Source organism: Myiozetetes cayanensis, unplaced genomic scaffold (assembly GCF_022539395.1).
Source record: "Myiozetetes cayanensis isolate MyiCay16 unplaced genomic scaffold, myiCay2020 scf5-8, whole genome shotgun sequence".
Taxonomy (NCBI): domain Eukaryota; kingdom Metazoa; phylum Chordata; class Aves; order Passeriformes; family Tyrannidae; genus Myiozetetes; species Myiozetetes cayanensis.
This window is the reverse complement of record NW_026087742.1, coordinates 10,791,395-10,818,293: the sequence shown is the minus strand read 5'-3', so window position 1 is coordinate 10,818,293 and position 26,899 is coordinate 10,791,395. Positions and strand designations below refer to the sequence as shown.

Below are 26,899 nucleotides of genomic sequence, written 5' to 3'. Positions count from 1 at the left end.
GATTGCTAACGTGAATCGCCCCACTACTTCTATTTCAAATTATCTACAATTATGAGAACTTACTTTTCAAATTGCACATACAGAAAAAATCAGTAGGAAGAGTTTTCTCCATTGGTCCAATTCAAAAACTGGTGAAGGGGAAGTATTTGTTTGTCTCACAGCAAGTTAACATGATTGTACTTCTGACTTTACTTCCAAAATCTTGGCAATCATCACTACCGCATCTAATAATTGTTAGGACCAAATTGATAATGCATTCCACTGGTATTTATTGATGCTTTTCTAAATGAAACTCAGTTTACTCTTCTTTAACATATGGTTCTTTTTATATCTACTGTCTGACATTTTCCAACAACCAGAATGAGTACATGTGTTAAATACTGAACTTCAAGTGGAATAGTAGTATAAACACCATTGATTCCTCCCTCAGTTGGAACGCTGTCTACAAAAAACTGTCCAGTTTCTGATTAATGGACAAAACTACTTTGTACTGAAAAATCAGAAGACAAAGCAAGGCTATGCTACCGGCTTTAGTTCATTGGATAAAGTGCAATAAACAGTATTTATTTATTCAGCCTTCACACAGAGATTGAAAGAATGTTTGCCCCACTCTGGAACCACATGTCTCTAAAATTCAAGCAGACCCTAATCACTTCTCTCTCTTTTTCTTTTTTTTTTTTTTACTAAAAGGTTCCTAATGCCAAATAATGTGAAAATACTTTAGTCATCATTTGCACATTGAAGAGATAAAGGTGAATTGCATGTGGGAAAAATGTGATTGTCTACAAATCCACCAACAGTTAAATATCAAAAAGAAGTAAAACCCTGGAATTTGAGAAGCCCAAAAATAATTCCAAAAAGAAAAAGACATTTTTCTTAAACAACAGTATTATTTTCTACCCTAATTTTGCTAGACAATTACTGGTAAATTATTGCTACAGATGATAATAACATAAACATAACTGACTCAGATATTGAGTGCATTACTTTTTTTGTTTTCAGGCAAACTGTTTAAAGCTCTGCCTTGTGTCATATATTTAATCCTAATTCTCTATAAGCACTTGAAAGACAAAAAAAAATTGTTGCTCATAAATAAAACACTGAATCCTAAGTCTTCAGAACAGAACAAAATGTTACAAGATTTGATATACTTTAGGGATCTTTTCTTCTAGGTTTGTATACATTATGTCTGCTATAATTTTTCAGGTCCCTTTTAACTCTGTTCCACTGCTAACAGAACTGCAGCTGCTCTTTATTTATTTTGATCCTTTTTTTCTCTCCCTGTTCATAATACACAGGCTGTCTGGCTCATTTTCAAGCTATTGAAATATTTCAATTCTAAAAAAAGTACAATAGGCCATAACCACTTGCGTGCTTATGCTGAGGAAACCCTCCCTCCCTCCTCTCCCCAATCTTCTGTGAATTTCTGAAGTCTAGAAATAAAACTGGAAATTCAAGTGGATACCTTAAAGGCAGCAAGTTTGTATTGTGCTGTTACAGCTATTCCCTTCCCAGATTAAAATACCATACCAAACTTGTAGTTCTTGTGGTACTAATTCTGGAACTGTGAAATGTAGACATCTACAAAAAGTGTGACACTGACATGAAACCATCTAACTCAACTTTTACCAAAGTTAATGTCTCTTCAGTTTCAGCTCAAGGGTTAGCTGTCGGTGAGCTGAATTTATCCAAAAGTACACCTCGATGAACTTTCATCGGGTCAAGGAAAACAGGAGATTTTTTTTTTTCTCCAGTGGTGGAGAAATTATAATAAAAGTTGTCTGGTAGAGCTTATTAAGTAGTGCTGAATTTGGAGACTGATTTTTTTTCTTTGCTCTAATACTACTTTATGTATGACTATTGGAACTTGATATAATTAAACATACCATTGAAAAAAATCCAGAACAAATCATGGTCAAATTTTACATTGGTTATAAATTATTCACATTGACACAACAAGGCCCCTTTGTCACGTTGTCCCCCAAAGTCACATTATTTAAAAAAAAAAAAAAATTCTTCTTTTTTATACCACAAACATTTTTCTTGCTGCAGTGAAATGAACACTATTTAAAAATGCAAAATTATTCTATAATTTACATTACATGAGGCCGCAAAGCCAGGAAGGAGCAACACAAGCCTTCTGTCTGGAGTGCAGAAACAGAAACCTATGCTTGTTCAGGATGTTAAATGAGGAAATCCCTTTAACTGCTTTATGTTAAGAAGTTACACCAACAGCACTGGCACCCAAACCAGTTACTGTGAGATTGCCCATAAAGTCTGAGCAATGCTACTTGCCTTATATGCATACTAATATTTTTGATTTCCTACCTGAGTGGCAGATGGAAAAGGGATGATTTAACAAATGGCCCAGCACTGAAAGTCTCCTCATCAAAGAGGGGAAGTTGCACAAAAAATGCTGTCTTTGCTACAACATGTTATACCATGATTTAAAAAACATCACTTTGGGGGCATAGAAACAAGACGAGTTCACCCCACTATCTTTTAATAAAAGTAATTTGCAAAGATACTGGCAATGGAACAAATATTCAAGCTGTGTATACTCAGTATCTCTGAGAATTCAAGAACGGCAGTGGGAATTAAATTAACCTTAAGCAGCATCCCCATTCTAGATCAGCCCACAAAGAATAGGTCCAACAATAATCCAGAGAGTCCTGAAGATAACTATCTTTGCTTCTAGGTAAAAAACCAGAAATGACAGGAAGTGCCTGAGACCCTTCTTGCCTCCTCATGTCTGGGAGGCTGGACCTTGCTCACATGATTCCTTTCCTAGAGTCCTCAGAAGAAAAGTTATAGATCACCTCTAGAACTCCTGCAAAAAGGGAAGACACTTTATACTCACAGCAGTCTAATTCTTGCTGATTGATTTAGTAGAATCACCTAATTAACAGTACAAGATCAAACTATCCTGAGAAACCTCAGTTCATCTCAGTCCCAACTTCTCATCTGAAATCCTGTAATTCTAAAAACCCCAGTTAATCTTCAGGCCCATGAATCCAGAACTGAGGCCCATAACTCTGCTGAAGGCTCTACAGAGTACCAAGTAACTACTGTTAACCCAAAGCACGTGGAAATCACAAACAATCACCAAAGTACTTGTATGACTGAGTAACAGGGTGTTCTTTAATTTCTAAAATCTTAGCCTTGTCACATTTAAAAGGTGGCTTAAACTTTAATTACCTTAAAACTTAAAAACCTTAAAACATCATTATTTCTTAGCTAGTAATTAATGCCTCCCACACTGGTAACTATGGATTTAATAATGGCAGTTGCAAGGAAAATATAGTCCCAAACATCAAAGCCTCAAGACTCTTAGTTAAAATATGGCTCCTTGGGCTCCTTGCTCCCCAGTGCAGGAAAAGGGATTTTGGGAGCCGCAGCCGATCCATCAAAGGTAGAACATCGTCAGCAGCCACAAAGGCTGGAAAGCCAGGAATACCAACCCTTTGTACTGCATGTGGCACAGCTGCAGACCTTGGAAATCCAGGTTTTCCAGAAGCTCAAAAAAACAGCTGATGAGAATCTATTTAGTTTGGTTTTTTGTTTGATTGGTTGGTCTTTTTTGTTCATGATAGCTAGAATGGCCAATATACAACTGTGAAGTGTATTGGTTCTGGTGAATTGGTTTTTCCCCAGGTAACTTCATTTCAGCAGAGAATCCCAAACCTGCCCTGGACATAGCTTTTGGGGTTGCAAACCCTTCCCCTGTAAGTTCTTAGGAACAGAGGAGATTTGGACACACAGCCCTGCTACCTCTAAACACAGAAGGTGGGAAGGAACACCAGGAGGAGAGAATTATCCAGGCTTTCATCACGGGGAACTTCTAAGGACCCTGAACTTTTTTGGGAATGTCTAAGCTGCCTGCCCTGAGTGTGATGACAAAAAGCACTTCTGTAAATCACATTCTATGATTGTGCCATTCACATTTTAGGCAGAAAACTGTGAGTTAGATCAAAAGTAATTTATTAGTTCTTAAGTTACCACAGTGTGAAGACTCGTGAGAAGTTCAGTTGTGAATTGATGTAGGTCTACTTAAGCCTATGGAGCTAATCTCTATGTTTTCGTATTACATTGACAGAGCTTTTCAATTTTTTTTTTTTTGGCCATATTTAAAGTAAACAATAGACAAGAATGAGCAACTCTTATCTTCAGATGTTTATCTGGAATTACTGCCCTACAACATACATGCAAGTCTCTTAGGCAAGCAAGTCCTTTCATTTCTTGAGCCCTTTCTATCTGTGTACTAAATTCAGAAGAATCAAGTGTTTATTCATAAATCACAGACAAGATCTGGACAAAAAAACTCCCAACATTACTGCAATGAACAATGTGCTGGGTATCTACAGATACTTATTAGAAAGACAACACAGAATGCTAGCTCTGCTAATATTGCTTTTCAGCATAGCTTTAGAATAACGATTTTTTTAAAAGATAAGTTTGATCTGTAATTCAAATCACACTGTATCTTTGATTTGCTACCCCCTCCTCCCCTCACACTCCTTTGCCTCCTCCCTCCCCCCAAAAAGCTTTATATAGAGTGGCTGGAAAGCAAAGTAGGAATCTATGCAGACACTATCCATCACATTTCTGTCTTAATTGAATGACACCAGAATGAGATCGATAAAATGTAACAAGAGACAGCTTTGCATTTCCACACTCACTTATTCTCCTTCTCTATTACTGCCAGCCATCACCGTGACCAGAAAGCCTAAGTATTGAGTCTGAACATTGCTGCCAAGCAAGCTGTTAGTATATGAATAAACTTGTCAGGAAAACAATAAAACTTACAATACTGGGAAAGGCCAAAATGTCAAAAGGCCACTGCGAGCAGCATTAAATATGCTGCTTTTAAAGTTGAACTATAGAAACATATGAAGAGTTTCTAAATAACATGGGCACTGGCAATTCTTCAATATTATTCCCCCCATTCCCTCAAGACATGTCTGTGTGCGGTGTGTGACCGTCTGACATGGAGTTGTCGTGACCTCTTGGTGCAAATCTGCAATTTCGACAATAAACCCAGACCAGCTGTGATTTCCCTATGTTCAAGGATTCTGAGATCTCCAATGCATTATTGATAACCTCGTTGTTGTGCTAAAAGCAAGGGCTGACGCACTCATAATCCCAGACTTTTCCTGAAAAGCTCCAGCTTCACATACCAATCGATCACGAGAAATAAAATGAAAAAGCCCATTTCAAACCAGACTACATTTTTAGTAATGCATCAGTTTCAGTATGCATGCTAAGTAAAAATTTAAGCTTTCTTCAAATTCCTCTTTTTTTTTTTTCTAACCTTCAATTATGATGATTTTCTACTCCTGACCTTGTAAGGGTAATGTTAGATTATCAGGAGCATAATTCATATGCCAGCTTTGGAGTCACATTTATGTTTAAATTCTATCCTGTTTTTTTAGCTAAACTCCCAAAGCAGAACTAGGGCACTAGGTATTCTGCTAACTGCAAAGCAAATGAAACAGCTATCAGTGTTAAAAAACCCACGACAACAAAAAAGGAATAAGTTTCATCAAGTGAATGTGATAAACAAGATGAATTATAAAGACAGGAAGAGGAAAGAGTTAACAATAGTAAAACTGCACAGGATACAGCTTTAGTTATGCATAACTAGAAAGCTCCTGGAATCTGAAAACAGAAGTATTACAATTTTCTAGTCTCAGTTTAGTACGTAAAGAAATGCTTAGACATTGCATCACAGGAAATGTTCTCTTCATGTTTGAAGACAGACTGTCATATTTCAGCTTGAATCTCAATTAGATATTAAACAATTGCTGTACAAGTACAAGCACTTCTGCCAGGCATTATTAAAATCCAACTGATGAGACACTTGGCCTCTTAGCTTCAGTACATAATTTTTCATGCCTGGTTGACTATGTTGCATTGTTTCCTCATTATTACGTTCATTCTTAGCCTTAGAGCAGCATTTCTTTTTTCCTTATCTTTTCTTCCTGTAGCAACAATCAAATATGACTTTGCTGGAGGTAGGAGGCTAAGACAGACTTCTCAAACTGGAAATATTCCTCAGTTCATCCCTGTTTAACAAATCTAAGCACATAACTTTCAATTCATATTGTTTGGGTTCTTTTGTTTACAAAGTATATTTACACAGCAGACCTAAAAGGAACTATTTTTCAATATTTTACACAATTTACTGCAAGTACATAAAATTACATTAATGATCACCAAAAAGGTGGTGTTATTGAAAGTATACTGAAAATAAAACACCTATATATTCGCCTTGTCTTTCAAAACAGTATGTACACTTGAATTATCAATAGAAAAATTAAAATAAATGTGATTTTTTTTTAGTTTAAGGACTGTTCCCTCACATTAGACTCACCCAGATCAACCAGGACTTGTTAAGACTAATATATGTTCCTTAAAAATCACTGCTGAAAAGCTGAAAATAACTGGGGTATCATTGAAAACTTCCAATCACAGAAATTATATATCTTACACCTAGAGCAGATGATGCCTTATTAGAATATGGCCAATATTAAACATCAACATCCCATAATTTGACACAAAAGATGGCAACTGAAGGGAGATAAACTGGGAAAGTCTTAACACCACAGCTTCAGAGAAGTCCTAACACTATGACTTCATGGTACCTACACAGTCAGTGAAAAAAAAAAAAGACTACTCTGAAAGGGAAAACTGAAAGAAGGATGCTCAGACTGTCTTTGGAAAAGCCCAGCTTAGGTATCCAGTTTGGGTAACTGAAGTGTGATGGTGGGACTGCCCCTCTGGAGCACTTGCATTGCTGTGGAGGGTAAGCAGATCTAACAGCATATATTTTATTCTGGTGCCTACTCTAGGACAGGGAAAACTAAAAATCTTCCATGTACAAAAGGGGCAGTGCAAACTGGGATCTGAGGGTAATAGGCTTCTTTCCCTCCTCTTCCCTTGCTCACACCACTGGATAACTACCACAGACAAAAGCTGAAGAAACACACCAAGTATTCACTAGATGCCATTTATGACAAACAAAATTTGTATCACTCAGAGATAGCTCCTGAGGAGGTTAAAAGAAATGGAGGGCAATTTTAAGCACAAGTATTTACTTCACTTTTAAGTCACTTGCAGAAAATTTGGGATTTCCAAGAACATCTGCAAATTCCACCAGGTTTCCATATGAAAGCAAAGCCTTCTCCTCAATCACTTCCATCCACAGGGTAAATTTCTCAGGGGTCTACAACAAAATATTTTATTGACTGAGTCCATATTTCACCACAACACATTAAAAAACCATACATCTTTAATCCATCATCAACATCAATTTACAGAGGTCTCGTTTCTGCTTCCTAATAACCTACACCAGTGAGTTCCCAACTGTCATTCCAAGGTCATCTTTGTCAGGGAAAGCTGATCTCACAGACCATGCCCGTGATCAAAGAACTATCCCTTCCCCTTCATTGGTTTTCTTTGTGATTAGTTCAGAAAAGCATCATAAATGGCTGATCTAAAGGCAGGCTGAGAAAGACCACATCACTTCAGGAACTGAGAAGTGAATTCTGTGGACAGATTCTCTGGCAAGATTAAATTCACATCTTCACAAAACAGACTGCCAAGTTTTTGCCTAACTCTAGTTGTTCTCTTTTTCCTTTATTTGTGAGGGGATTTCATACCATTTACCTGAGCTTAACTTATGTATCTATGATGAAGCTCAAAATATCTAAGTTTAGGACCCAAACTCTCCACGTAGGCACTGCAAGGAAGTATCTACTTCCCTCCAGAGGTCAAATTCAAAGTAAATAAACTTACATAAGGGTTTGATGTCCAGCAGCACCAGCTTCTTCCCATCCCAACAAATCTAAACCATAGACAGAGACATGCAAATGAGAAAACCTGCCAGAGTTAAGCATCGAGTTCTTGCTCAAACATATTTAAACACCAAAGGATATCATAAGCAACAAAAGTAGAACTGCCTGGACAGCCAGGGCCCCCTGATGTCCAGGTGAGAGGAATCTCCTCAGGTCCACCAAATCCCTCCCACATTTCAAGTGCCAACAAACTCTCAGCCCTACTGGGAAACTACTAATCTCTAGTTTATTTGCAAATGCAGAAATCAAGTTTAAGTGACCTGTGTTACTGTATGAAAAAGACTTAAGACTTTTCACACACACACACACACACTCTGGTGAAGTGCATTTCAAGTGGACGTGGCGTGAAGCTGTGGGTTACCCTCTTTCAGTTACATCCCCATAGGTGAGAGCTGTGAAGTTCACTTCAACATGTAATCCAAGAGACAACAATCTCTCAGAAGGCCACTGCTCCCCTTGCCCTGCGAGGCACCACGGGACTGGGGCAGAGAGGCTGCACTGCAAGGAGCAGCAGGCGCAGCTGAGGAGGTGCAGACCAGCTCTCACCAATCCCACACAGAGCCGTGTGAACTCAAGTCACGGCAGTGGTTTAATGCTCCTCTGCCGTATCTCCCTCCACATCTGTGATGGTCCAGAGCTTGGTCATGCCTGAAGCCAGGCCAGCCTCAAGCTGAGAGCCTTTGCACTGTGCAGCTGCACCTCTACAGATCAGGAGGAGCGTGCAGCACAGCCTGCAGGGATATTTGAGCAAGTATAGATGTCTTGCTGCAGTCTGGACACCTCTCCTCATGTACACTCACACACAGCTACAGTCAGAGCAAAGATCTTAAAGTACACAGAGGTGCAAGAAGGGCAAAGAAATAAGACAAGCACAACTAGAGCAGCTAACGGTGGCAGGTGGAGACACAGGGAAGCACTAACATGTCTTTTTCTGGGGCAGTTTTCACCTACAAATACTTCACTAAGACCAACTCAAGCTGTTTTGCAAATCATTGTTCTTTTCTGGTACACTAAAGAGCTACAGATTCTCTTAGTTGTCTTCAAAATACAGATATTTACACATTTTTCATTCCAAACACATGGAGGTAGAGGGCCTCTGTGGAAATCAGGGATAGGACAGAGTTCAGAATTACTGCTGCATTGGGACTCTGCTACAGAGGCAAAGTTTTCATAGTCGAAGCATGCTTTAAAAAATAAAGTAAACTTTCTTCAACAAATTTAAAATAATTCAACTTGCCAAGAATCTTGCTTCACTATTTTTCTTTAATCCAAGAAACAGCACTTACATAACGGTAAAAATTTCTAATACCATACATAAATTTTCTCTCTCCCTTTCCTAGAAACTATTTTTAGTGGGAAACAAGTTTAAAAAATTAGATCAAAACAGGTATGAATTTTTTTTATGGAAATCAGTAATTCTAAAGATTTATTTTTTATTTATAATATGCAACCATGCTTGAATTGTTAATACATAGATACATCTTATTTTAAAACTAATTTTTTACCTCAACTCATGACAAAAGATGAAAACAACCACTTCAAGGAATAATAAATCCTAATTTTAAAAACTGAGTATACCTAAGATTAAAGATGAATAGAACTTGGCCAACAGTCAGAGACGACATTTCATTGTTGGTATGATCCTCTACCAGTGAAAGATACTGTTTTCTCAGTTTAGTACTACAGCATTAGACAACAGAGAAAATAAGTATAATTTGTCAGGCTATAAAAGCTTAGAAAACATTTCCTCCTAAGTTTTGAAGTCTTTTTGTCTTTCAAGATATTTTTTTACTAAATAATTCTTACAAGGCCATCAGAACTCCCTTTGAATAGTCATTTGATGTTTAGCTACTTTTCCGCTTTGGTATATACTTTGATATATGATGTTCAAAATATCAAATTTTGTAACATATATTCATTACTCTTTTTTTTTTTTTTAATTCTTAGGAAATAGACAAATACACACACACAAGCTGGTTTTTGACCGGTGCTTGTAAGAAAATAGAACTGGCTTTTACTTACTGCATCTATTCTAGACTTTAAAATATTTACATAGCATTAAAATAATTTAATTTGGAAAACATGGATAAACACTGTTCTGTACCAAATACCAGTGTCATTAACAGGTGGAAAATATGATGACAAATTCTGTGGTGTTATTCTAGTCCACTGAAATAGAACAGTTTTGTCAAACACTGTAAAATACAAGGAGAGAAGTTGAGGGGGGTTTAAATGGTAAAACACAACAAAGTCTAGATTTTGTTAAGTAACTGCTGGGTAAGTTACTAAGGAGTACTTTGATATGAAAAACTAATATTTTACCACATGAATCAATTAACACAATATGTTACTAATGTATTCGTTCATAGCAAAATGACTTCAAGCTCTTGAACAAATAATATTTATATTATTTCAGGAAAAATTATGCCAGAAATCTGTTTGTGATCATATTTTTATAAATCATACCAAAAATCTGTTTGTTATCACATTTCTATAAAGCAGTTATTGCATACACTGAAGAAAAAAGTTTACTCCAACACATTGCCACTAAGAATATTTATGGAGAAGGAGAAATACAGAAGAGACTTGAACCTAATAATGTAGGGCCATTAATTAGCATCAAATGAAAGAAAAGCAATAAAGCAATTTTGTCATCAATTACTGACAATTTGCCTAAGTACAACCATTAATTTTGGATAATATAAACCCATAAAATTAAGGGAACAAAACTATTTGAATCAATATCCTTTTCTAGTCTCTTTCCACTAATTTAACTACTTTCAGGAGTATCTAAAGGTTTGAAACCTTTAAACGCCGTAAGAAAAATGGAAAAACATATGGTTATGATTTCCTACCTAAAAGTTGCTGGCTTTTGCTTTGGGTTTTTTTTTCTTTTTTTTTTTTTTTTTTTTTTTTTTTTTTGGGGGGGATGAAAATAAAGAAAACGAGGGCGATTAAAATTGTACCTCTTGGGAATTACCACAGTCAAAACATTTTTTTCCCTTACAGTTTCCCTACTGTTTCAGGAAGCTTTCATAAAAGGAAGCCTGATTAGGGAAGACAGGAATATCAGCGTTTGATAGTTCGATTAAGGAATCTCCAGAATTTACCGACACCATTAACAATTTCCTGACGCAATATCAACATCATCAGGTGGTGACAAGGGGGGGTGTGAGTTCTATTTCTGCGCTGGGATACGTTGCTAGCCTTTCCCACCTCCAGCCTCAAAAAAAAAACCCACACCAAAAAAAACCAAAACCACCATGAACCACCCCCCCGGCTCTCATTCCCAGCAGAATTCCCCTGACAGGCAGCATCACCCACTGCCTGCCATTGGCGGAGGGCGATGGCCCTGCAGATGTGGCCACAGCAGCCTGGCCTCTCACGTCCCCCCCGTGCCCCGGTGCTTCGCGCCGCTGCCTCCGCACCGCAAGGTCAACCCACTGTGCACAACATTTAATCGGTACAGCTACTCAGCAGCGACCTTCCCCCTTCCCCAGCCCTGGCGGGCACGGGCACCCGGTGCCGCCGGGGACGGGCTGCGCTGATTCTTTCAACCTCAAAAAAAAAAACCCCAAACAAAACCAAACAGGTGGCGTGTCCGAAAGACAAAAGTTTTGCGAAACTCTCCTAAGCCTGGGGATGGCTTTTATTGAGGAACGTGCTTTATGGGCTGCCTTCTCCCTCAGCACTGAGTCCGCTCCTCAGGAAACCGAAGCAACCTTTTTTTTTTTTTTTTTTTTTGGTAGATATCGATACGTATTTGGGAAAGAAAATATACGCGGAAAACACCTCCGTGCCTCCCAAAAAGACCCGCTGAGGAAACTTACAGCGTTTAATCAGCATCCATATCAATTCATAAACCTCGGGTGCTAGAGTACAAATAAACACTCTAAAGGGTTTTAGCTGCAAGGAGATAAGATCTCTCCCTGGGGAGACGGCTAGAAACTGCTCCATTGCCTTTGTGCAGACTACTGGAATGTGCTTGCTTTTCATTTCGGTCTTTGTGTCTGGCACTCAGGCCTCACAAGCAGTGTCTTAAGCCATGCAGGGTCAGGGCAAACAGAGAACTGCATTCATGGACAGATCAAGTTTATGTGAGAATCTGCTCCTCCTGTGCCCTCAATTTCCATTTGAATTGTTAATAAAATCTCAGCCTGAAAGCACATGATCCCATCAGTGGGGAAGTCATGCAGAGAATCCTCTAGCTCAGAAAAACAAAATTTCTTTATCTTTTTCATCCTCCTCCCACATTCGTGGGAATTATGCCATGTAACCCCCCTCCTAAAGTAGCCCCCCCTTCCCCAGCACAACACCTGATTGCCAGCCCACAGCTTGCACCAAAAAGCAGGGGAAGGGGGGGGTGGGAGAAGAGAAAGAATGGAAAAAGATGCACAAGCAACGCTCAGTAAAATCACAACCACAATAATTGCACCTTCGTAGCAGTTTACAGACTCCCAGACACCTTCAGGCAAAAGGAAACACAAATATTTCAATTTTTAAGTTAATTTCCAACAGCTGATAACATTGGCTGCAAGACTTTCCCACAGCTTTATGACACTGCATGAACTACAGGGCCACAGAGATAATAAAAGGTCACACATAAAGGAAAGAACAGAGCCACACCCCAATTAACTTGGTCTCCCCATGCAAAAATTGTACCGGAACAAGAGCCGATATTTGCTGCAGGCACCAGACGTGCATCTCCTAGACCTCTGCCACGGTCTAACTGGGCCTCTTGTTTCTTCTGCCTTTGCTTCTTGCAAACTGTTTTAATATTGAACGCTTTTCAGAGGGATGGGCTGATGAACGAAAACATGAATTTCCTGCTTGCCCTTTAAGGTGGGTTAAAGGGGGTGCTAGTAATCAATTACAGAACAAAAAGCAAAAGAGACACTAAAGATTTTACAAACTAGATGTCTTAAAGTTTGCATGCTGTTTTCCAATCAAAGCATCCCTTTACTCCTTCCTCAAAACTGTGTTGTGCTTTTTCTGAAGGTACAAAGCAATAATAATAAAATATTATTATTATTATTACTTAAGTAAAATCTGTGTGAAATACAGAGATTTATGCAGTTTTCACTCATTCTTTAGAGCAGCACATCAACCCCAGACAAACAATAACTGCACTAAGTATACAATGGACTTTAAAATCTTGTGGTTCTGAGTTTTGCGTGCTCCCAGCCCTGGCCTCCTCTCCCCTCCTCCTCCTCCTCAATGGGGAAGATGTTTCTGTTAGCAATAATCATTGGAATGAGAAAAGTTTTAAGGCTGAAGCTGTGTCTCTGGGACCAACCCTGCTCATCACTTCATTCACCAAGGCTCCCTCTTCTGCCCAGTGACCTCAAAGGACTTTCTCCTTGCAGTAAGTACAAACTCCTGGAAAAGCAGATAAGACCTTTGCCTGCCTTTGAACAGCACTTGGCTGAATCATCACTGAATAACATTAACCAAAAAATATAATTATTGTGACAGTATCTCATACACAAAAGCTGATTTAAAAATAATGCAGGAATTGGAAGGTTCTGGAGGCCTAGGGGTCTGCTGGTTTGGACTGAGGGGGAATCAAAAAAGCAGGTACAGAATTCATTACATATAATAATCATAGCAACAAAGTATATATCATAGCAGGTGTTGAGGATGGACATTGCTATTACATGATGAAACTGTTTTTGTTCTAGTCTTGATTTTATACATTTTTAGCTAGGGCTAGTGGAATTTCTCCTTGGGAAACATAGCCAATGGATTGAGCCCTTAAGTCTGTTCACCAGGTGTCTGCAAATAGGTCACGGGTGTTATTAATTACTTTGTTAGTCACAAGTCCTTGAGCAGTGTATGCAAACATATTTGACCCTATGACACAATTTTTAACTGACCGATACGAACAATCACTATTCGTTATTCGCGATGCGTGACTGGTCACTTAAAGCACAAAACCATGCTCTTTTGGGCTGGGTAGCCCAAGCCATGTAGAAAAGAAGGCCTTTTCTGTTTGTTAATTCTCCACAAATGATTGCAACCTGCCTAAGGAGTCTTCTTTCACATCAGTTAAAATGCTTTGTTCGAATCGGACTTTCAGTGCAGCCGTTCTTGCAAAGACTTGTTGCAGATTGCTCTTTTCCCCACTAAATCTGTGACTGGGGAACGTGGCTGTGACTTCATGCTATAAATACCTGGAGAGCTGCTGAGGGAGGAGAGGATGAGCAGAGAGCTGCCTTCGATTCCTAGAGATTACACCAACATGTTCACACTCACAGAACACACCAAATGCCATGAGGAATGTACAATGTCAACTTATCATTTAACGCTCTGACAGGATGCTTACAGGCCTTCTTGCCTAAATGACTTCCTCCTTTTCTCCCTGATGCCCAAGTCTAAACTCAGAGAACTTCCCTTATGCTTTTTGGTACAATCATCCTCTCCTCGTTCAAATACCTCCTTAAAACTCATTTCTCTTGGATAGCTTATTGATGCTCACTCATATTTTATGGATACAGAGAAAGCTGCCATATCAGATGGCTAAATACAACAACTGAGAGCAACTGCAGAGCAGAAAAATGTCCTTTCATTATCTTCAGACCAAAACTGCAAGTCATTGGGCATGTAGGTGCAAGGAGGAGGAGAACATCCTAGTAGGAAGTTGCATAAAAATTATGTATCACATATATATATATATATATGTACACACACACCACCCTCAGTACAATGAGTATGTGTCTCAGTATTTTTCTTTATCTGCATCCATTTAAAACACAGGCCAACAATAACCTCAACTTAATCTTTTGTAGTCTGTGGGAATTTCTGTCAAGATCAATAGAAACTGTACAGTGATAGTAGTACTTCATTAGGGTTTTTATCAAAATACCTGTACTTTTGGACAGTACCTTTCTACTTATATATATATCCTTGTAACTAGATAAGAACATGAAGTCCCGTCAGTAAACATAATTATTTTCATCTCTTTTGAAAAAGCTGTCATGGTTATTCCCCCAAAAGAAATTCAGGCCTAAAATCTGTTGTCTTTATCCAATTTGAAAGAACAAGTTTTAACAGTTCTAATAGGTTTTGGCCATAAAATAAATCTAAGGGGAAAGAAGAAGAAAGGAATGGCAGAAAATTAACCTCATCCTATAAAAAAAGGAAGGTGGACTAAAATATAGGCTCTGCTAAATGATTTGGTAAAGTTCACACTTATTTTCTCCCAGGAGATTAAAGCACCCATCTTGCAAAGCAGATCATGAAAAACCACATGTTCCATATACAATATATATTCTCTACATGACATTCTGTGAACTTAAAAAGGTCCAAATACTGAGGTGGATTTGTTTGATTTTTCTTCATTTTAATGTAAGAGAACACCCTAAATGTCCCTATCAATCATGTAATACGATTAAATTATTAGAGTTAATAGATTTTTTTTTTCCACAAGACTTTGATATCAATATCTTAGCAACTAACTTTGGTACTTCATGAATCATTAAACTGTTTTCTATAAAATAGTGAGATTTACAATGGGTATCTTCCAATAAAACGTCAACAAAATAAGGTTTATTCACTAATTTTAAATAATACACCTATGTCATTCCAATAACATTCCCTAAATTCAACATTAACTACTATTTTTTCAGGTAATAAGCTGATAAACAAAACACATCCATTCTTAAGGAACTGAATGTAACCAAAGCACATAGTCAACAAACTTCCCCTTTCAACAAAACCAAAAGCACTAAACAAATACACACAGAAACAAAAATGCTGCCTAACTCCTCTCTTCTTAAAACACACTTTTTTACTGTCTCAAGTGCACACAGAAGCAAATTAGACTTTACATGAAGTGGTTGTGAATGTTGATGAGTTTTAGAAAGCATGTGCAGCAGCAACAAAGCCAGAACCACCTATCCAGGTCATCCTGATCTCGACCGCTGTGGCCCATGGCTGACTTGTCCTTCTGTGGGCTTTCTAACTGTGCCAGGTTATATACTGTGCATGTAATGGAAACAGTGTGATCAAGGAGGTGATTTAAAATACTACTTCGCATAAATTTGAACACATCTCTTGAAATGAGATTACAGACTTAGTTAAACCCCACTTTCACCTTCCCTCTGGTGAGGGTGTGTCTTTGAATATCAAAACCTCAGCTAAGCAAGCTTATTTTTTTTTAATTTAATTAACCAATATAAAATATAACTTTTTGGAGAAATAACATTTACATTTCTTTGCGTTCTGTCAGTAAAAAAAGAAAATCAGAACTAAATCAGAAATCTAAGTTTAGTTCAAACATCTAGTAACTTAGTTAAATTTATTACATACCTATTTATCCTTGAGGATCTGGACCATGTTGAAGACCAAAGAGCTTTGAAGGTTTAATTTTGAATGCTAGATACCTCATGCAAGGTAACTTTCTACTGTCAGAGGCCCTATGCAGTTTTTAAATTCTGCTATGCTGACAAAGCAAGATTAAAAATCTGTGATGGTGTAAGGAACATATCCTCAATAGTTGAGTATTTCTGCACCTTTAAAACTCTTCCAAAGTATTAGGGAGTTCTGCACTATATGCTATTTATTAGATAAAGCAATTTCAAATTAGTTAATTAAATTATCTCAATATTTTCAGCTCAAATCAATACATATTTATAGTGAGCAGTGACAGATCTGAGATACAAGGAGAAGGATGAACAGCAAGAGTTGCTTTACAAAATATGAAAGAGAAGCATAGGGTAGTTGGGTGATTATCAACAGACAGCTGATATAGCTGTGTAGGGTAGGGGATTACTGAGAAATTGGGTCTTGCAACACATGATGGTCTTCAGGTACGTAGGTGAGTAAGGGGTGACTTGCTGCAGCAAAATGTTAGAGAATTCTGCGTTTCACTACAGTTTCTGATATAAAACCCCTAATGGATGAGAGAGCAAACCCTGGAAAAAAAAGAAGTAAGCTTATTTCCTCTGGATGCTGCTCTATGGCCAGCTCCTGGTTTGTGTCGAGATGTCTCCTGTGTCAGCAGCTGCTACCAACTGAAGGGATCGATTCCCCTCCTGCAGGTGACAAAATCCTGCCAAGCTACTACAGAGGTGCTCATCAGGATGGCCAAACACATGATCCCGGGAAGCTTTACATCACAGGGTTCTTTAGGGTTACTGTCAGGGATCTGCTTCACAATTCATCTTTGGGGACATCTTTGGGAATCTCTTCTCATGAAGTAACTGAAGGAGTTTCTGTGATAGCAGAAACTCTATAAGATTGTAGTAGTGAGGGAAGTTAATGCATCTAATCAGAATTGGACTCAAAAGGTACAGTAGGAAACAAGATTAGGTGATAAATCACCTTTCATTGCAAATTTTAGAAAGAAAAAGAAAGGAGAAAAAAATTCAATAAAATCTTCCAAACAGATAAAAGCTCAAGCAAACAGGAGTAATAGTCCAAGAAATGGTTGCGTCCAAATTGCATAAGTCAAAAAGGGCATAAATCTGAGAAGTTAAAGTAAATAAATGTGACTAAAAGTACATAAGATTTTAAAATTAAATTAGAAAATCGTGTGTTTAATTCTGAAGGGAACACTGTGTGCCAGAATATTGAGTTATACATCGCTCTATTGAAGAGCAGGTCAAGATCTTATCAGCTCTATTATGAGTAATGTCAATAAAAGTCTGCCTGATGATAAAATGTTTAATTAAAAATGAACACTGTGCAACAGATGAACTCTTTAGGTTATACTGAAAAAAGGAATCAAAAGTATTGCTCTCTCCAAGTTACAAATTGCACTGAATCATTTTCCCTCCATCAAACATTCTTATCACTATGAAATCTTGCATAAAAACAGATTTATTTATACTAGGTTCTTTACAAATTAGTTTAAGATTATTTACCTACAGGATACTTCAAATACTTCAACATCTGGGACAACTGTGATGAGAACAGCAGGATCTTGTTTTCTTGGTACTCTTTCAGGTGAGTAAGTGGTTTGCTTTGCCAAGTTAATTAAAAATTAAAAGTTAAATAAAAGTGAAATAAAAATTAAAAGTTAAATAAAAAGCCAAAGGATTAATACTAATTCATTGAGTTGATCAAAAAGGAACAGGAACTAGCAAGATTGAGTATTTTGGTTTATTACTTATATAATATACATGTACACAACATGACTGCCCTAAAGATCTCCCACAGCTCCATAGAGAAGGCAATAAACCTTCTCACACAGGAAGAGCACACAGAACTAAATGCAGCAATACCCATGGCAGACAGACATCGTGCTCTTCCCTGGTGAAAATAATCTTACCCCCCATCCCCTCTGCAAAGTTAACTGCCTTAAACACAAGGAAATGCCAAAACTAGGATACTTATCTATGGGAGCAATGTAAGGCATTTCAAGACAGAAAATATGCTTTGTAAATGCTTTTAAAAGAATGATGCAAAATGCAGGGATCATAAAATGGTAAGTTAGCACCACAGGAATAGGCAATAAATGGTTTAATACCTTCATGGCCTTCCCTTCTGGCATAACTCTGTAATAGCAAAGTATAACAGAGCATTTGCATGGACACTTTGGCCTGAACATGCAAAGAGAAGACTTTTAAAATATCTCCACCACTCAGCTTCAAGCCCCCAACATAAACAGACACTTGAGCATACACATGTATATGCACACATACACTGCATAAACCGTGTACTGATGTAATTCTAAAAACCCAGCCTGAACTGGGAGGGATTTCTAATGAAAAGCATTGTAAGTTTCCTAAAACAAGATCCATCAAGAGAGTGAAACTTCCAATAGGAGCTGATGAGCCTGAGGTACTGAAACAGTGAAATCAGGTATCAGATGAGAGCACACTCAGCATTTCACATGTCCCTTTTTTCAAAAGCAATTAATCCTCACATGAAAAAATATTTTAGGGTCAGAAATAGCTTTGATGTAGCATTCATGTTTTTGCCAATCAAAATTTAGCTTCATGGGTCTCACAACAATTTCAATATACTCTTATGCCTGCTGTATACAATAACTGGAATACAGAGCAAAGAAGTCTACACATTAGCTGATAGAAAAGCAATATTATGTAGAAAATAAGAATTGTGATGCCCTGTAGTAAAAGGGTTTGTAAGTTATGAATGACCTGAGGACGGTATATGCTCCAACAGTAGGAGTGTGAAAGAGTCTATTACTAAAGCAAGAATAATACTTTTCACTCATGGACAAAAATAAGCCTATCAAATCCAAACAGTTGATAAAGGAAAATCCACAATACAGTCAACGAGTTTCCAGTCATAGAAACTGGTGATATTAAAGAGCTATTAAGTGATCTAGTTCATTTTGTAGCCATCAACAAGCAGAATAGTTTAATATTATAATCTTACCTGCAGGATTGCCACCCTATCCTTTCCTAAATTATTCTGAAGTCCTTTCTCTCTTTATCAGATACTATATCCTGAGAGTCAGTCTATAATTACCCCTAACAGTACTGCCATATTTAAAGATAGGAAAATATAGGTATAGAAACATGTTTTCCTTTGAGTATAGGATCCCCCAAATCAAGTATAAATAAACTTCAACAAGAGAGCATTATTACTTAAGAAGCAGATTTGGAGCAATATTAAAAACTAAGTCCTCAGAGGAGGCCTAGTTAGAGGCATGAATAGAACAAATCTTTTAGCAGGAGCCAGCAGAGATTCCCAGGGTCATGGCCTAGTAGAATTTGAGAGAAAAACTCCTACTGATCTCAATGCAATATGGTCCCCATATTTTATTCATAGTATATCACCACAAATGTAAACTACAAATGAAGCATCATGAGGTGAGGTGCCTATAATTCATAATGTTTTCATCCACTGTAATAGCCAAGACCTCTCCCTGAACTCCAATGGAGGCAAATTAGTTCCACATGTCACATACCAACCGTAATATTTTCCCTTACACTTGGTACACAATGAGGGGATGCAGTACAGCACAGAGCAATTAATACATTTCTTTTTGTGAAATAATGCATGACAGAACAACTCAGAAAAGATGTCACTCACTTGAAAGTGGTGAGTTGCTAGCCCATGAAGAGTATAAGTAGAAAAAGCAATCAAAATAAGATAAATTAAGCCCCCCCTACTGTCTAACATCTTCCTAGTTGTTGCCTTGCTTGCTTCATTTCAACCCTTCTTGCCTTGCAGGTCTCCAAGTACACCTCACATCCAACATCACCTCTGAATCCGGGATTACAATCTATCACAATCCAAACCGAATCAGGTCAAGTTGTATCCTTTCCTGAGGGAAACTACATCTAACATATAGGATAGGAGCACTAAGCATAGGCAACTCGTGCATTTTGCACACCCTAGGGTATCCTGCCAAGGGCTCAGCTGCCATTCCAGATGGCTGTGGGTCTATTGCAGGGTTTGTGTCATATTTACCAGTCCCATGTTTAAGTAACAAACTCTCACCTCAATATGTCTTTTACCACCAGTGAGAAAATAGTAAACTGGAACCAGTGCCATGAGGCTGTATCTATTAATTTCACTGCGCTTTCACCAGAGATGATGTATAATAATAGTAATAATAATAAAAACAACAACCACCTTAATAATACACAAATTTTCTCAAAATCACTGTCTGTAAACCATTCTGTTAGGAAACAGCCTTGGCTCTGGAACACTAATTAAGACCTGCTCTTTCTGATGACACACACAGAGGCACAACGGAATATACTTGTAGTCACAGGTAACAGTCACAACATTACAAGAATGCTTTGGAACAAAACTGGGAGCCTAAGGAAAGGTCATAGAACGTTGTAGGACAGTACAACACCTGGATGCATTAACAGCTTTGTTCAGCCAAAGAAGCCACCAAAACCAACGACAAGTTAAGGTGAAGTGAAATCTGGATCCAGCACAACACTCTTTTCAGAACTGTTCCCTCCATTATCAAGCTTCTACAATTACCCTGTAGTACTCCATTTGCTGATCAAGGGGTTCTGTCCAAGAAAAAGTCTCTTTCCCTATTTCCTGAGCTCTAAGTTTTTCATATATATTCTCTCTTGCTTTCCTAGTTCAGATTTGCTCCATTCCATTTTCTGCAGCACAATGTTGAAGAAACATCATATCCACTTGATTCTTCTGTTGATGTTTCAATAGTCTTTAAAACGGCAAGCAATGAATTTTGCACATAATAGAAGTTACTACTACTATAAAGAGTAATTAAAATGAGCCCTTTAATTTCCTAGTTTCTGTTGCTGATTGCAAATGATAGGTTTAGCTGCAGTGAAATGGTGATACCTTGAAAATATCTTCTGCCAATAAATTTAAAAGTACAACCAAGTAATAACACCAATAGCTCTGAGATCAATAATATTGCTCCAAAATTTGGAAGACTGGGAATACCTGTTTGACCTAATTTGTATTAAACAGAAAAGTGATTATGAAGAACTTCATCAAGCCTCATGGGAAAGAAATAAACCTACCTTATTGCAAGAAATCTCTTCCATTTGCCAGTACTACTCGGTGCTGTGTGTGGCATCACTCAAAGAGTGGGATATCACAGAAAGCAAAAGTTGACATCCACAGAAAATGTTACCTTCCAGTCCTGTAACATAAAGACAAATCACAGTTCTTTCAGAAACGAAGACTGTAAAAACACTCCACTGTATAATTCCAAGATTATTTTTAAATAATTCATCCCTATTAAATCTGATGTTTCACAAGGAAAAAAACCAAACATTAAAAAAAAACCAAGCAAAAAAACTCCACAAACAAAACAAGCCAACCCAACCACAAGCCAAACTAAAAAAAAAAACCAAAAAAAAAAAAACCAGAAACAAAACACCCAAAACAAAACAGAAAAAACAAACAAAACAGAAACAAACAAACAACCCTCCTCCCCACCCCCCCAAACCACAAACAAACACCAAACACAAAAAAACCCCAATAAACTTCACCACTCCTCAAACTGGTAAACTTGACTTCTGGAGTACAAGCCTATGTTTTATGGGTTATGTATCCACACATCATCATCAGTAAACTCAATTCAGCTTATAAATATAAAAAGTGTTTTTCTTTGAAAAACTTATTTTTGCCATTTTGAAGTAGACACTGTTGCTCTGGATTATAAACTTTCTTGTATTTGCCAAGTACCCAGTATACACTAGAATGTTGAACATCATGGTAACAGTTTCAAAATATATAGCAATTGCAGAAGAGTGAAATAAGCATTGTAGAATTAGACTTAAGTGAACTAAAGAGGTAAGATTGATCTTAATATTATTGGTATTTCATTAACTTTTCCAATAATGCATTAACCAAAGTGGAAACTGACTTCTGCTCCTAAATCCACATGGACTTGAATGCAACCAGGCCGAACACACAGAGAAAGGGAGTGTTGATTATTAATGAGCAAGCTGATTCCACAAGAAATACAAATTCTATTAAACAAATATGAATTCTATAAACATTATTTTCAAGCATTCTATTTTCAACAGTCATCAGCAGATCTTGAGCCAAATTCACAATGGTTTTCAAACACCCATAACTTCAATACAGAGGCAATCAAGTTTTCATAAAACTAATGTAATCCTTTATTGTATAAAGGACAAACAACTTCATATCTCTCTTACCCTCTTGGTTTGGAGTATCAGAACCTCACTGAAGGTATGCAGACCACAGTTTAAGTATATCATTTTAAGACAAGAAGAAAAGACCTTGCAACAAAGTGTCTGAGTCTGAAGTTATTTTAGGGACTGAAGACAAAAAATAAATATCTTCATAATCTGTTCTGAGAAGACTGTAAACCAAGTGCCTACCTGAAGAATGAGAATAAAATATTTTTCCTTATGTGTTATTTTATATATATATATATATTCCTGATGCATCTGAGAATTAAATAATTATTTCTCCAAGGTAAATTTCCTTTTCACTTGAAAGTAATAATATTTTTCCTAAAGCAAAACAAAACTAAACTCTGTGAGAGACAACAGAGCTCAAGGGAGGGGGAAAAATACCAAAACAAAATTTTATGATACTAAGATATTACATGCTAAATGTTATCACAGTTCATCATAGGGAGTGATAATAATCACTTAGTGTAGGTAAATGGAATACGAACAAATTACCAGGAAATATCCATGCCCTGATGCCTTCCACACAAAAATAAAAGAGTAAAATATAAACAGTTAAATAAAATCTTCAAGCCCTAAGAATTCTGTGGATTGAACAATTTACTGAAGGAAAGATGCGCTAAGGTTCTGCTCACAGCCAAGGCCTGACTTGGAACAAGCTGGTGACCCAATCCTGTATTACTTGCTCTCTTTCATACATGAAACCTGAATACTGTGCTCTCTGGTCTACACCTTCTCAGCCCATCACCAGAGCAAGCCCCTGAAGGACTAAAGGCTGGGATTTTTCCATAACGTACAAAAAAGAAAGGAAAATCCCAGTTCTGTAAAAAAAATAAATATATACATATGTATGTATATATATAAAGGAAAAGAAGATATTCTGAAAACTTCATGCTGAGCAGTGCTGAACAGCCATCACTGGCTGGACAGACGTTACAGTGCTCTTCCCCTTTTCCAAGAGTCAATGTGACATAACCAAGTGGCATCAGCAGAGCCTGTATTTCTGAGGAACAAGACCTCACCGATGGAGAGTAGGGGAATACTTGGAGCCCACCACCTACTTTGCTTTCAGTGCAAACTTTTCCTTATTTAGATTTACAGAAGGCAGACACTATGATAATACTGCAACATGAATAAAGAGGAGAAAGAGTATTCTGTTCAATTTTAAGGCATGGTCAGATTTTTGTGCAGCAAAAATTTAGGAACGTGGAAAAAAATTACAATCTATAAAGTTTTTTTAAAAAGTCTACAATCCAAATGCTGCAATTTAGCAGATTCAGATTGTGAAAGTAGTGTTTTACGTGAACTAACAGTTGCTCTGTTTTTATTTTTGTAAATCGAAACTTCAACTCTTCCTTTCTGCTCTTTATTTTTTAAATAAATACCAATTTCTTTCACTGATCAAGATGTAGATGGCTAAAGTATTAGTGCTGATCTTCAAGGCCTCTGAACATAATTTGAGAAGATGCAGCTAGTCCCAAATATTTGATAATTTTTAGAGTGGAGCTCACAAATAGAATTCTGAGGTTTTCAAACATTAAAAATATTTCCTCAATGTGCCAATTTGCCCTGACAAAAGTCACTCCTTTCACATCAGAGTCAGAAGCAGAAGTGCCAGGATTCTTTCCTAAAAGTGTTTGAGATAGTGTGACAAATGGAAAAAAATAAATTATATATGGCACCTTTTCTAGATTACATACTTGATTCTATACCTACCACAGTGTCGTTGTTTAAGCTGAAACCAGGACACACAGTCTAATGAAACAAAAAACATACTGATTCTCAGGACTGTGCCTGAACAGTGGGTACTTTTTTTTAACTTCTCACAAAGGACTGATAACTAATGAACCTAATCTGGTGAGGATATTAACTATCTAAATACATTTATTACCCCTTCAGCCTTTGTATTTCCTGTATTATACTTAAAGAACAGTTTATTGTTATCATTACTATGGTTTAACATTTAGAACAGTAGCAAAGAGTGAAATGTTTCTTTTTCTGAGCAGAAATTAAGTGGAAAATTCACAAAAGTAAAAAAAAAAAATAAAGGATGGAAAGTTCCTTCTCTAAACCTTGGTTCTATTTCCCTTTTGAAAACATCTGTCAGCGATTGCCATTTGTTGCCATTCAGTTTCATGAAAGCAGATTACTGCACAAAATAAAGTTTGAAATGAATTTTAAATTAATTTTTCACCAGCCACAGGTCTGGCACAGAGCATTTGTCACCATAACAAACATGTACTAGAATTAATCTTCATCCTGTAGAAGGCTTCTCCAGCAGCTTCCCACCAGAGCAGATCACAGAGAATTATCAGATTTATGATCTATTTATTGATAATCCTGAGGCATTTGGATGGATTGATCTGGATATGCTACTCTTTAGACATATTAGATAGATTACTTAACAAATTTCACAGCAGTTGACTGTGACCAGGTCGATATCTCACAGGAAGTTCTTGCTCACATAGACCCATCACTTGCCAGGAGCATGTCTGTCTTCTGATCTACAGCTGTCTTCTTGTGATAAACAAACCAGAGCACAAACAGAGGAAGTTAAAGCACCCTGATCTTGTCCTTTGAATTTTGACTGTATTTCTAGCTTAATAATATGCTGCTTTGCATAAATACTTTGAAAGACCTCTATTATTCTACTGTTACCTTAATGGCAAAAGGAAAAGCGTTTTTAGAGATGAATCATTCTTTTATTACCACTTTTTGCTTTTAAAAATGCCAACTTCTGACAAAATGGACAGCCTTCTGCAGCGTGTTTTAGTTTGAGCTGTGGAGCAGAGCAAAAGGAAGGACACTTGGTAACTTTTTAAGAGCTTCTACATGATAGAATCTGGTGACAGAACTTGAGGCTTACCACAGCAGATTCATGGCCTGGCACAGTTGTTTGTTATCCATGCAAAATCCATCCCACCTTCTGAGGGAAGAAAGCTGCCCTCCCTGCAGATCTCATCCTACTGCCTGGTGATGATGGGCTGCTCCTATTTTAGCACTACTCAGGAGTCTTTATACTCAGAACTGTAGGAGGGCACTTTTATCGAGGAGATGTTGCCTGTAGAGGGGCTAGATTTCAGCAGTGTTTCCTTCCATACTACTATTTTTTCTTTAGAAGCCATGTCAACCATGGAAAAAGAAGGGCAACACTGCTGGAGATAGTTCCTCCAACTGTTTGTTTTCTTATTTTAAATATAGAAATAGAACTATTTGGCCAGCTGATCAGACATGTGCATGGAAGAGTCAATACCCACAAGCCCCTTCTCAAGAAAACACCCAAACTGAGAGTCTACAGGTGATTCTGGCTACATCTTGGCACTGAGAACCTGATGCCCATTATATGAACATCTCAACTCTAGTTTGATTCTGTGGTTTGAATCCCTGACTGGGGAGCACCTCCCACATTAGTTTAATCTGAAATGAAACTGGTTCATGTGCTCCAAGACACGAAGTACAATCAAATATATGATTTTTTTCTGCAAGTGTGTTTCACACAGATCCATTTGAACTATTCTGAAGTTAATGAGAGACTTTGTACAAGCCTGAAGCCATATGAGTCAAGGAGTTGAGAAGGGTGGCTGAATTATTGATTAGATGATACTAAAAGTGAAGGTAACAAGTATACTCAGAAAAGCTTATTCACTGAAAATATTTTCCCCAGAAAATTTAGACAGACTAACTCAATTCAATACAATAAAATAAAATAAAATAAAGAGTGATTGGCTATTAAGTATGCCTGAATATTTTCCAAAGTAATTCAAGATAGCAGTCCAAAGATAAATTTAGATATCTAGAGAGAGACAGAGATGGTAAGTCCTTTTTTTTTCTTTTGGTACTATAAATAGGAAAAAACCCAAACCAAACAAAAATACTTTTCAGTAAAGAAAAAAAATCTTTTTCTAGTATGAGGAGTTCTCTTAAGTAAATTATGCAACTAACAAAAGGTCTTTTCCACAGAATTAGATGGACCCTAAGGGCAAAAAAGAAGAAAAATGAAACTGAATTTGCTCATTATGAGATATTTAAAAGTTCCTCTACAATGTCTTCAAAGTTGACCTGAGAATGTTTCATTTCTTGTTATGCAGATGCAAAAATTTCTGAAGAACTACAAATTTACAATCCACAATGCACAGCTTTCAGTGGTAAAGGAACAATAGATCCAAACCAAGCATGGGGCGATTTTCAAGGAAGCCCGAGGTAATAAAATGTTCAAATTACTTTTAAATTCAATGGGAGTGGGACTTCTAACTCCTTAAGGCCTGTTGAAAATACAATCCCTAACTTCCAATATCCTGAAAACAAAGAAATTAAAATTTTGATAAACCTTCTGTGAATTACTAGCTATTGATTTTTTAAAGGTTGATTAAACTTTCTTGCTAACTGCCTCCAGAATTTCACAGTGGGAACATTAGCACTCATTTCTATTTTTCACAAATGTCAATTCTGTCTGACACTGTA

At 37.2% G+C, this 26,899-nt stretch overlaps 1 long non-coding RNA gene across 6 annotated transcripts in view; it reads right to left on the bottom strand.

Annotated features, from left to right (window-relative positions):
* Positions 1-26,899, bottom strand: part of LOC126648605 (uncharacterized) — a 292,288-nt gene that overhangs the window by 163,106 nt on the left and 102,283 nt on the right. For all 6 annotated transcript variants that reach the window (XR_007630844.1, XR_007630840.1, XR_007630843.1 and 3 more), the window contains one exon: positions 21,290-21,411. This is a non-coding gene — a long non-coding RNA (uncharacterized LOC126648605). The remainder of the gene's footprint in view (positions 1-21,289; positions 21,412-26,899) is intronic.